The sequence below is a fragment of the Notothenia rossii genome (genome assembly GCF_949606895.1).
Source record: "Notothenia rossii genome assembly, chromosome: 7".
Classification (NCBI taxonomy): Eukaryota; Metazoa; Chordata; class Actinopteri; order Perciformes; family Nototheniidae; genus Notothenia; species Notothenia rossii.
In genome coordinates, this window is record NC_136905.1 from 1,451,215 (window position 1) to 1,463,281 (window position 12,067).

Sequence of the window (12,067 nt, forward strand, 5' to 3'; positions counted from 1 at the left end):
AACCACAATACACGTAAGGTCTCTCTCTCGCGCCACACATACACACACCCTCCCGGTCCTCCCAATGGCCAGTCGGTGCCTGCCGGTGACCGTGGAAGTGTGGTCTGCCGCAAGCGGGCGGCAGGAGCGGGGCTGTCAGCATCAGCTTGTAGATGGTATTTTAAACTCGATGCGCTCTGAAACTACGGGGCGGCCGAGGACAAAAAATACACATGTGTTAATCGCGTTAAAATAATTTGTGTGTGTGTGTGTGTGTGTGTGTGTGTGTGTGTGTGTGTACAGAGACAACAATATACAGTAGATTTGGTTTACAGCAAGTCGCAGTTTTCGCCTCATATCTTTCTTTCTCTCTCTCTTTTTCTCTCACTCCCTCATTCCCTAACTCATACACACTCGTACATATTAAACCTCCTTATACCTTGTGTGTGTGTGAGTGATTGTGTGTGAGAATGAGACAGGAGTAAGTGTGCTCTCATCGCGTTTTGTTTTTCATGTGTGCTGTTTCATGTGTCTCTGAGGTAAACAGATGTATGATCTTGACCCAGCTTGACCTCCATGTTTTGAATTGTTTGGAACTTCAAAGTCCTTTGATAATGTCTCTTTAGCAAACAGACATACACAGCCATACATACACTCCTTGAAGTAAATAAAAACACCTGGCTGCAAAGATAAAGGTTCAAATATGTGTAGTTTGGCTGACTGGTCATTTCATTCCTGTGATATGCAACAAGCAGTAAGATGAAGAGGAGCTTCTCTGAGGGACAAGAGGTCTCATGCAGCCCGTAACTTCAGCTGCAGGACTCATCCTCTGAAACAGAAACACCCTGACAAGGAGAATCTGGTGTGGATCTGAACTGTGCTTGAAAGGAGTCAGCACAAGGATAAAACACCTTTTTGCCAAACATGAGAAGGAGAATCTGATGTGGAGTTTGTGGTGGAGTCTGATCCTTCTTCGTCTGACCCTTCCCCTGAAAGTGGAGAGGACACAGAGGATGCCATCCCGTAGCTGCGCTACAAGCCTCTGCACTATCCTATCCCGAGGATCGTGTCCATCATGGCAGTGGGTGGATATCAAAACATTTTCAAATCTGGTTTCCCTCTCATGAGGAAACGCCGCGCTACATTCCTGCTGCCAGAGGTTTGGTTTCAGGGCCCACGCGTATATAGAATAAAAAGGACAGATTGAAATATTTCCCTCCAATATAAAACCCTGACATTACAAAATGCATGATTTTATACCGGTATGGCGGAGAGATCAAAAGATGTGGTTATAATGGGAGTGGCTAATTTGTGAGTTTTTTTGTTTAATCTGATTCTGTGCAAAAACGAATAATCCACCAAAATAAATGTTGTTGCTAATCTTTGACATATCCAAGACTGTGATAAAAAAAAGCCTACCCCCCCAACATTCATTATATGGAAAATAACTGCCTTTTTGTGCATGTTTTTCATAGAAAAGACAAATTCCTGTTTTCAAACTGGCTGTTCAAGGGTTAAAATCCTGAACATAATTTAACATTTGGTATTTTTGATCAGGACTGAAGTTGATTGAAAGATTTAACCCCAAAAAGCTTTTAAAAATATTAATCTGTTGTCATTTTAGAGTAGTTTTTAGAAGTGGACATTTTTGTCCCGAATGACTAATATGTAACTTTTTTGTTCAATCTGATTTTGTGCAAAAACTAATAATGCAAAAAAAATAAATGTTGCTGCTAATCTTTGACATATCCAAGACTGTTATAAAAAAAAAGAGCCAGTCACCAGATATGTATTTTTTGGAAAATAACACATTTTCTCTTATTTCATCATGAAAAAAAACAGCAGTTTCATGTTTTCAAAATGGCATTTAAAGGGTTAAAATCCTGAAAATGATTACATTTTTGGTATTTTCTATTAGGGCGGAAGTTGCTTAAAAGATTGAACCCAAAAAAGTTGTGAAAAAAACCTTTTAATATAATGTTTTTATCAAAGTATTTTGCAGTGGACATTTTTGTCTCGAATTACTAATTTGCGTAGTCGATTTGTTACAGAGGGGATTAAAGACCGATTTGAAAAAAAATAGATCGAGAAAATAGCCTTGTTACCAAACGGCCTGATTTTTTGTAACAATGTTATTTTCTCGATCTAATTTTTTAACACAACCAAAGTTATTGCAAAATGAAAAGTGAAAAATGACCCATATGGACAAAAACGTCCACAGTGATACTGGAGTGTTAAACCAATTATTTACCTTTGTCTTTGTCCCGTTTCTCCTCCTCTTTGCTTTTGTTTCTTCCCTGGGCTCCAGATAGCTTTGTTAGTTTCCACACGGGGATGGCTAATTATCTTTAGGTAGTTAGCGTCTTTTTTTCCCCGAGGCACGGCAGGTCAAGTGTCAGTTCAGAAACTCCACAAGTGGTGATAGGATGATATGGTGATACACACTCTTCTACAGTAGGTGGCGGTATGCACCTTAAAGCTGTTTGCAGTCCGCCAAAAACCGAGAGAAGAAGAAGAAGAAGAAGAAGAAGAACTTGGATCCATGTGGCGTCTCATCGCTTCGGTTCTCTCTCTCTGTGTGTTCCTGAGAAAGTGTGTGTGAGCTCCAGCTCTACTGATCCATCATCTCTGTGTCTGGATAAACCTCTGAATGGACTCTGCTCTTTTTTCTGGAGCGTTTACCTCGGACTATAGGAGCTAGCTTAGCATGCTAGCTGGAAACACGTTAGCAACACTAGTCAGATTGAGAGTTTGACGGAGAGAGAAACGGTGTGTTTAACGGAGTCTGCAGGAAAAGGTGATCTAGGAAACATGAGTAAAGTCCAAATGCTGCTGTCGTTGAAGAAGCAGCGACTCACTGCTGCTAATGAAGAGATATTTGCTCTGTTTGAACAAACAATAGCAGAGCTCGAGGAGGAGCTGTTTCTTTCCAAAGAGGAGAACAAGAGACTCCAGAAACTACTGGACGTTGTTTTACAGCCTCAGCTTCGGATACACAGAGCAGGTCTGTTCCCTTTACCCTTAATTAACACTTTACACTCTTCAGTAGCACTTTATTATCACATGAATAACACTTTAGACCAGGGGTACTCAAATACAAATCTTAAAGGTCCAAAAAAAAAGTTAAATGAGACAAAGGTCCGTTTATTACGGTCATTCAAACTTTTAAACAATTGCAACAAGATTCTTAACACGAGGTTGCAAAAACAAAAGTAATCTGTATGCAGTTTTCATTGTTATTGTGTCTGTGCTTGATCCCTCAGGATTTTATCGATACCGGTACCGGTGTTACAGTATAAGTTGAGTCATGACAACTGGCGACATTCTATTATTTTCGTCATAGGAATCCGGGGCGTGTACATTGAGGACCCATTGTTGACTTACCAGGAAAGAAACATCGTTTCTCGTTTACGTTCATCTTTTGCTATATCTGCCTTCCTAAGATCACTTTGCTGCACATTCAGTACTCGTATGTGAGGTTGTGGGTGAGAGGCCGATATCGTGACGCTTACAGGGAGGTATCGAACATTACAAAGTAGGTGACTGTGTGGATGCCTGTTCAAAACATTGCAAACTTCAATAAATCATTTAAATTATATATTTGTGTCCGACTTTCATTTGTTCATCGTTCTTAATGTGATGCATAGTAGCTTTGATAGCTGTCCATACCTTCAGACAGCCTAAAAGTAAAACACAAGTTGTTTATTCACAGCCCGAACGCTCATCGAGATGACTGGATCAGTCCTGACAACTTGTGATAAGCTCCGATTAAATTGTGATATCAATTCTGTAGCTAACCTCCAGGGAGCACGTTTATTTTATGAAATCCTGTATCCCTCTCATCACAACAAGACTCTACACTGTGCAGAAAAAACAATAGTTCCATCAGATTAATGATAAAAACCTGGAGGACATTATTCAACTTCTGAAATCCTCCTCCTGCTGCCTTGATATTATTCCAACAGGATTTTTCAAATATGTTTTGCCTTGCATGGCCTCAGATCTACTTCATATAGTAAACAAATCTCTTCACTCAGGTATTTTTCCACAGGCCCTGAAAACTGCAGTCATTAAACTGCTCTTAAAAAAAGAATAATCTAGACGCTTCAGTGATGAACAATTACAGGCCCATATCAAACCTCCCATTTCTAAGTAAAATCATTGAAAAAGTTGTTTTTCAACAGCTGAGTAACTTCTTGCAACTGTTTCGATGTGTTCCAGTCAGGCTTTCGTCCAAACCACAGCACTGAGACTGCTCTTGTAAAGATCTTCAATGACATCCACTTAAACACAGACAGTGGCATAACTTCAGTGTTATTATTAGATCTCAGTGCTGCGTTTGACACTGTTGACCACAACATAACAGTGTGAGAAAAAGTTTTTAGAGAGTACTTGTCCATGGACAAGTGAGTTTGGCCATTTACTTGTCCGAATACATTTTTCACTTGTCCAGAATGGAAAATATGGCAACACACATGCTGCAACCTGCCTGTGAGACAGAGTCCAACCACACATGTCCAACACTATAGGCCTAATAATAATAATACATTATTTTCATAGCCTATAGGCGTACGCTTTTCCACAACTTAAAGAAGCTTGCACGCTTACACATGTCCTGCAATACACATGCTGCAGCTGCCCAGCTGCTCACTGTTTGTGAAAGTAAATAAATAGTATGTTCATTTCAATAATGTACTTTCTATACCCTGCTTCATAAACAATACTGACATCCCTGTGCTCCTCCGAGTCTGGGGGTCCGGGGATGTGAGGAAAACGCGAGGACACAGACAGGGAGGCTGTTTCACTTCATAAAGGAAATGGCGGTCAATATTAACAACACAGGAGCTAAAACGCTTAATAATCTTCATTACGTGTTAAAGAAAGAACATAAGAAAGTTTGACAAAGATGAGGCTGTTAAACGGGCAGCGGATCCGCTGTGTGTAGAAAGAGAGAGAGAGAGAGAGAGAGACGCTGAGCTGCAGCGATCAGCTGATCCGGAGCATAGAGAGAGAGAGAGAGCTGCGGTCCGCGGGGTTCGGCCTCGCGTCCTGTCCTCACAACTCTTATTAATCCCGGGACCTGACAATTGTTATTTGTTCCTACTCGGAACCGAGTTTTGCTTCCCAACCCTGCCACTGTGCTACACGTCCCGCCACGCCATGCCCCTGTCTCAGTACAGAAAGCGGCGAGATGCATTTCCTTAGGAATTGACAAGCAGAACCGAAACTAACATTTCTAAACGAACAATGTCGGACACGGACAATTTGCGAATGAGTTCTGCCTTTTGTAAACTTAATTTGTCAATAATTTGTCAATAAATGAGGGCGAAAAACGTCACTTGTCCACCGGACAAGTCAATTACAAGATCTACTTGTCCGTTATTGTAAATAACACGTCCCGGACGGTGGGACGTGTGCTTTTTCGCACACTGCATAATACTAGACCGACTGGAAAACTGGGTGGGACATTTTCGGCAACAGTTCTACATTGGTTTGAATCCTACTTAAAGAGCATCTTGCAGGTTTTTTTTTTTTCTACATTTATGCTTAAACTTGCTTGAAAATTATAATTAAAAAAAAAAGTGAATGTAGGATTTGATATGTTTTACGAGACATAAGGAATTCAGAGGGAAAGGAGCAATTTTGAGCTCTGCTCTTAAAAACGGCTTTTTTTTAAGGTCATACGTCAAACGCATCATTTACATCACAAAGGGTAAACATCTCCGCTCTCTGACCGCGGGTATAGTTAGTAGTTGCGTTGAGTTGAGCGGTTGTGTTTTAGTGAGCTGGTATTTTTCGGTAGTTTTACATTGTATTTCTCCATTTGTAATCATGGTGCAGTATTGTGTTTGTGCAGGTTGCACAAATACCAGCCTGTCAGGACATCGAGTCCACAGTAAAAAGGACCGGAGCTAGCGTTCGTTCCTGGGTGCGTTGTGCATCCACCTCCCTGCAGCACATACTCTCCACAGCTTTATCAGGAAACCGTATTACATCTCTCTCCCCACCCCCCCCCCCCCCTTCGCTGCTCTCTCTCTCCCCCCTCCGGTACACGGCACCGTAAGACATAGTGTGGAGTTGCATTAGGTAACGCTGTGGTGGCTGTACTGCTCCAGCCTTCTCCTTTGTGTTTGTTTGTTTCCCCCTGTCTGTGTTGTTTGTGTGTGTGTGGTGGCTGTCACTCCTGGCTCCCGGCTCAAGCTCCACTCACCTGCTGCAATCAGCTGTGCACCCTCCCCGACTACACACCTGCTTTCCATCAAGCCATTTACAACGGCATATCAACGGAGGCTCCACAACCTTTCTCCGCCAGATCGTCAAGTATCAACCGTATCTCGCGTCTCTCCTCCGGTACACAGCACCGTAGTGTGGAGTTGCATTAGGTAACGCGAGATACGGCTGATACTTGCGGATTAGTTTCTGTTATGGATCAGTATCAACAGTCCTGCCACTAACGTTACTATATTATCAATGCTACGTTAGTTATAGCCTGATATATAATAGCTAACTTCACAATGTTGTGATGTGACGTTAGCTAACATTCTGTAGCTAACGCCGGTCACTCACCAAGATAGCTGCCCAGTTCTCCACTGGTTCTCCTCACACCACAGCTCCATTTCTCTCCGATGGCCGTTATTTCTTCTAATCCTTGGCTGCACCTGGTCTCTTGGACGCCTAGCAGGCTCATAATTATAAGGTTGTGGTCCGTCATATGCATTCGAATATTCATGTTCAACTTCTTCTGTGTCGAAACTAGCATTGGGATCCATGTTTATTAATACGTTACACCGGCCGCTCTCCCCCTTGTTTCCCCCATGTTACGTCACACGCGGGAGGTCACGCTCCGAGGCTTTTTTATGCGGAAGTGAAAATGTCTTACAAAAACGACGCCAGATGTCACTGTAGTGTATATTTCTGTATATTTATTGGGAAATCTAGTGTATTCATCATTTTCCTACACATTTATTCACAGGTGTCTTTAATCTGGAAGTTGCTCTTTAAAGGACAGAAACAACTTTGTTTCTATAGGTAAATACAAATCTGAGTTGACAAATATGACATGTGGGATTCCTGAAGGCTCCATCCTGGGGCCTCTTCTCTTTAACATATACATGCTACCACTGGCATATATAATGCAGGGGTTCCCAAACTTTTCAGCCCGCGACCCCCAAATTAACAGTGCCAGAGACTGGCGACCCCCTGTCGACGGGGGGGGGGGGGGAAATGCACTTTGTTGTAGTTATCCTACAGAGAAAAGAAAATGCACTTGACTTGGAATGAATGTACCGTATGTATTCAAAAGTGCTGAATAAATGTGTTATGGACCCATAATAGTGATTATTATTTAAGTTAAGTTTTGCCATAATCATGTCTTTTTCCATAATCAGGTAGCTGAACAACAGTGGTAAAAAAAATTCGGCATTCGGTTTTCGGCCAACTGTTTCCTATTTTCGGTATCGGTTTCGGCCAAGAATTTCCCATTCGGTGCACCCCTAATATAAATAAACTTGCCTTGCCTTACATATAGTTTATTATCATTTGTAGTCATGCATAGTACTGCCTTCCTGATTGCTTTATTTTTGAGAAACCTATTCTGTAACTACCTGGGTTTTAAGAGAGTCCAATACCCTATGTGACTGTTCAGTCTCATAAAACATGCTCAATTTACTTTTTGAAAACACAAGCTCACAATAAAGTCAGATGGGAGATCTACAGAAGCAAAGTTTGATAGACAAAGATGCATTCCTATATTAAACAAACCGAAAGGAAAACGTTGTTGTTCCATGAGGCAGTTGTAGCCATAGCAAATGGACTAACCTTCAACCTTCAACTACCTGCTGCCTGAAATCCCTGTGACATCACTGCAGATTAGTGTAATCAACTAGCTGTGTGGGACATTATCACAATACATATTTAAGTTAATTGACTTGGATTGTAAAGGTCTTTCGCTGTTGTTACTAGCTTTGTCAACATGCTTTGGTGAAGGCCTATTCTTTCAATATGATGGATATTATTAGATGTCCACAAGGACAACATAGGTTGTTTGTTTTACTGTAATTGCAATGCTAATACCAATTGAGCATAGTGGTAGCACTAACTGCTAACAAGGTTTTGATATTCAGAGTCTGGCTGTTAGTGCTTGCTAGCACGTTATGCTATTGGCTTGATTGTACATGCTAGTGTGATAAGGCCTATGGAAGATGCTAATGTTATTTAACTTCTAGATCCTTTCATTTTTTACTTACAGTGAAACTCAATATGTTTTTTGCATACTGTCTGCCAATCACTCTGTTTTTTAAATATTGAGTTAAAGTCACACATTTTAGAACATTGATACATTTCTTAAAGCTACTTTCCTAACAAACACATGCAGTTGTAGCAATCGCTACGAGAATGCACTCTGTGTGAGCTGCACAAGGCACTTTGCGGTAGATTCACGTCTCTGATGATCTGAAAAGCTAAATGATGTCAGAAATGTACACAGCTTTTTCTTGTGTTGAAAGAGATCAGCAGGTCAATGTTACTTGAGCTAGTTTATAGATGTATCATGGCATAGACAAATGTCTCCTATAACCCACAGCCTATGGCTGTTACTGGTGGGTTATAGCATCATTTTATATCTGAATTGTGCTCTGGTAGGAATTCACACCCAACATGTTAATAACAGTCCACATTTTTTTTTTAACTCTTTGGTTTTACACAGTTTTTATAACGTGAAATTCATATATTTAACAATTAAATCGTCAAATTAATACCAATGTAGCAATAAAGTGAAAGTCAAAATGTGTTAAGTAGTTTTGTTTTTTTACCATACTAGGATAGTCAATACCTGTGTTTTTCAGTTTATAAATGTAAAGTAGTGGTTAAATTAAGCAAAATTACAAAATATTTCTTTCTTTACTCATATATTTTCTTGCAATTATGATTTTTTTTAAATGAGTATTAAAGTATTTGATATGTATTTGATAGTGATCTATAGCCATAATAAAAGTATTTTTTAGTAAAATTACAGAAAATGCTGCCAATAGAAAATCATTTATTTTTACGGTTAGTTTTCGCATTTAAAAACTGCTAAAACAACTGATTAATAATGTGTTCCTTTTTTTTTTTTTTTTTTAAATACATGACACATTTCAATGAACCGTTTATTCTTGTAAATTGATTATGATTTCCTGTAATTATGAAATACAGCAAAAAACTATAATTTTTTCTGGGGAAAAACTGTAAAAAAAAAGATGTTTACGGTGTGGTACTGTATATAAGAAACACACATATTTGAACATTTAGCAGGTTCCCTCATCTATAATCATTTATACAAGTGCAATTTTGAACATGGACAGCAGTAAAATGCAACATACAAAATAATCAAGAAACAACATAAATTAAACACTGACAGGGAACATTTTACTGCACCATCATTACTGTTACATAGGAAGGTGCCGTCAAATGTTCTGTTAATACTTGCATACTTTTACTTAAAGAAGGTTTGAATGCAGTATTTTAATTTGTAACAGAGCATTTTCATTCTATACTGTAGACGTAGTGTATCTGTGAACGATCCAAAATAGAATTCATTGTTTACATTGCGGCTAGTGCTACGCCAGAAGAAAAAAAAACTTTTACATTTTTAACTGGAAGTGGAAAGGGGCTGGGCTACATGAGGTGACTTGAGCCAACACAAATACACAATAGGTGGGACTAAGAAAGATAATGTGAAAATATAAAAACAAAGGCATTAATTAGGGCTGCAAAATGTCCCCCATTGTAATGGTGATGAGATTTTTAAATGCTAACACTTAACAGTTTGTTCTGACTGTGTGTTTCCTGTTTCCTGCAGACGTCCAGCAGCTGGTGGTGGTTAAAGAAGAGCCTCTCCCTGACCAGCAGGAGTGGAGCACCAGTCTGGACCAGGAGGACACAGAGCCCCCCCCACACATTAAGCAGGAACAGGAGGGAGAGCAGCTTCAGGAGCTGGAGGAGGCTGATATCACCAAGTCCACTTTCACTCCTGACCCTGTGAAGAGTGAAGATGATGAAGAGAAACCTCAGTCCTCTCAGCCTCATCAAAGACAAACTGAACACATGGAAACAGAAGCTGATGGAGATGACTGTCGAGGACCAGAACCAGCCAGGAACTCAGATCCAGAGAACAGTTTACAACCAAATACTGAGGACCACACTGGAGACTCTTCTGAACATGACACTGGAGACTCTTCTGAACCTGAGACTGAAGACTCTTCTGAACCTGAGACTGAAGACAGTGCTGATTGGAAAGAGACCAGAGAACCTGCCTCAGGCTCAAACTCACTGAAAAATAGACATGAATCTGTCAGTGATCCACAACGTAGTGCTGAAAAGAAACCATTCAGCTGCTCAATCTGTAAGAAAGCTTTTTCACTGAGTGCATATTTAAAGACACACATGAGAGTCCACACAGGAGAGAAACCATTCAGCTGTACAGTCTGTAAGAAAGCTTTTTCACATGGTGGAAGTTTAAAGAACCACATGAGAATCCACACAGGAGAGAAACCATTCAGCTGTACAGTCTGTAAGAAAGCTTTTTCAATAAGTGGAAATGTAAAGACACACATGAGAATCCACACAGGAGAGATACCACACAGCTGCTCAGTCTGTAAGAAAGCTTTTTCACTGAGTGCACATTTAAAGATACACATGAGAGTCCACACAGGAGAGAAACCATTCACCTGTACAGTCTGTAAGAAAGCTTTTTCACATGGTGGAAGTTTAAAGATACACATGAGAATCCACACAGGAGAGAAACCATTCAGCTGTACTGTCTGTAAGAAAGCTTTTTCACAGAGTGGAAGTTTAAAGATACACATGAGAATCCACACAGGAGAGAAACCATTCAGCTGCTCAGTCTGTAAGAAAGCTTTTTCAACAAGTGGAGATTTAAAGATACACATGAGAATCCACACAGGAGAGGAAAAATAGATTTGCAAAGTTTGTGACAAAAGATTTAAATGGCGTAATCGTTTAAAAAGACCAAGTGTGTTGGTAAGGGAATACATTTGTCTATTTTGTATCCTGATGCCGTTACATGTAATATGTTACTCCCTAAGCCTGTTTTCACCCGACTGCAACCGATTCACTAATAATCACAAATGTTCATTTCTACGACCCCTTGCCTCGACTATTTCTTGTTTAATAATCATTACATCTCCTCAGGACCAAGTTCCTGTGTCCTGCCTTTAACTTTGATTTTTAATAGTTTGTTTTACTTCGCATATTGACTGGCTAATGTGCCATTTTATTTATGTTTTACAGCTGTTTTTGTCTGCCTGTCATGTCTGTGTTTTATCTGTTGTAACTTTGTACATGCTGCCCTTCTTGGCCAGGTCACTCTTTGAAAAGAGATTTTAATCTCTGAGTCTTTTACCTGGTTAAATAAAGGATATATATTAACCTGCTTATCACCCACTGCTCATTTAAGGTGGACTGACCTTTACAAGGGACCAGCTAGTCTTAGTGTCTTAGATTAGAATCTTTAATGACCACACAGCCAAGCTGGTGGAATTCGTGTTCAGTGCAGATTATTACAGCTTGTTCCATACAATTCAACATACAATAAACAGACAATAAAAAGTACAACACACAGCACAGGGCAAATACATACATCATGACATATATACTAGGGCTGTCAGTCGATTAAAATATTTAATCGCGATTAATCGCATGATTGTCCATAGTTAATTGCGATTAATCGCACATCTTTTATCTGTTCTAAATGTACCTTAGAGGGATATTTTTCAAGTTTTTAATACTCTTATCAACATATGAGTGGACAAATATGCTTTATGCAAATGTTTATTATCATTTGAACAATGACAAATATTCTCATGAATATTAAACACAACAACCTCTGAACATTACAAATATTCGCCTCAATTCAATCTGGAACCTCTATCATACAATACAAAGTGTGTGTGTGTTTGTGTGTACACGCGCACGCACGCACGCTGCAATCATGTTGCGCACACTATCCGTGCTGAGTGTGCTGACTTCTCGTACTATTTCCCACTGTCTGGATACCTGCATAAAGTCAAGTGCTCGGCGCAGTTGTCGG

General features: G+C 40.0%; 1 protein-coding gene across 1 annotated transcript in view; it reads right to left on the reverse strand.

Moving 5' to 3' along the window:
* The window catches only part of LOC307013548 (uncharacterized protein), a gene marked incomplete at its 3' end in the record, with an annotated part of 315,140 nt that overhangs the window by 188,024 nt on the left and 115,049 nt on the right, over window positions 1–12,067 (reverse strand). The gene's annotated exons all lie outside the window — the stretch shown is intronic.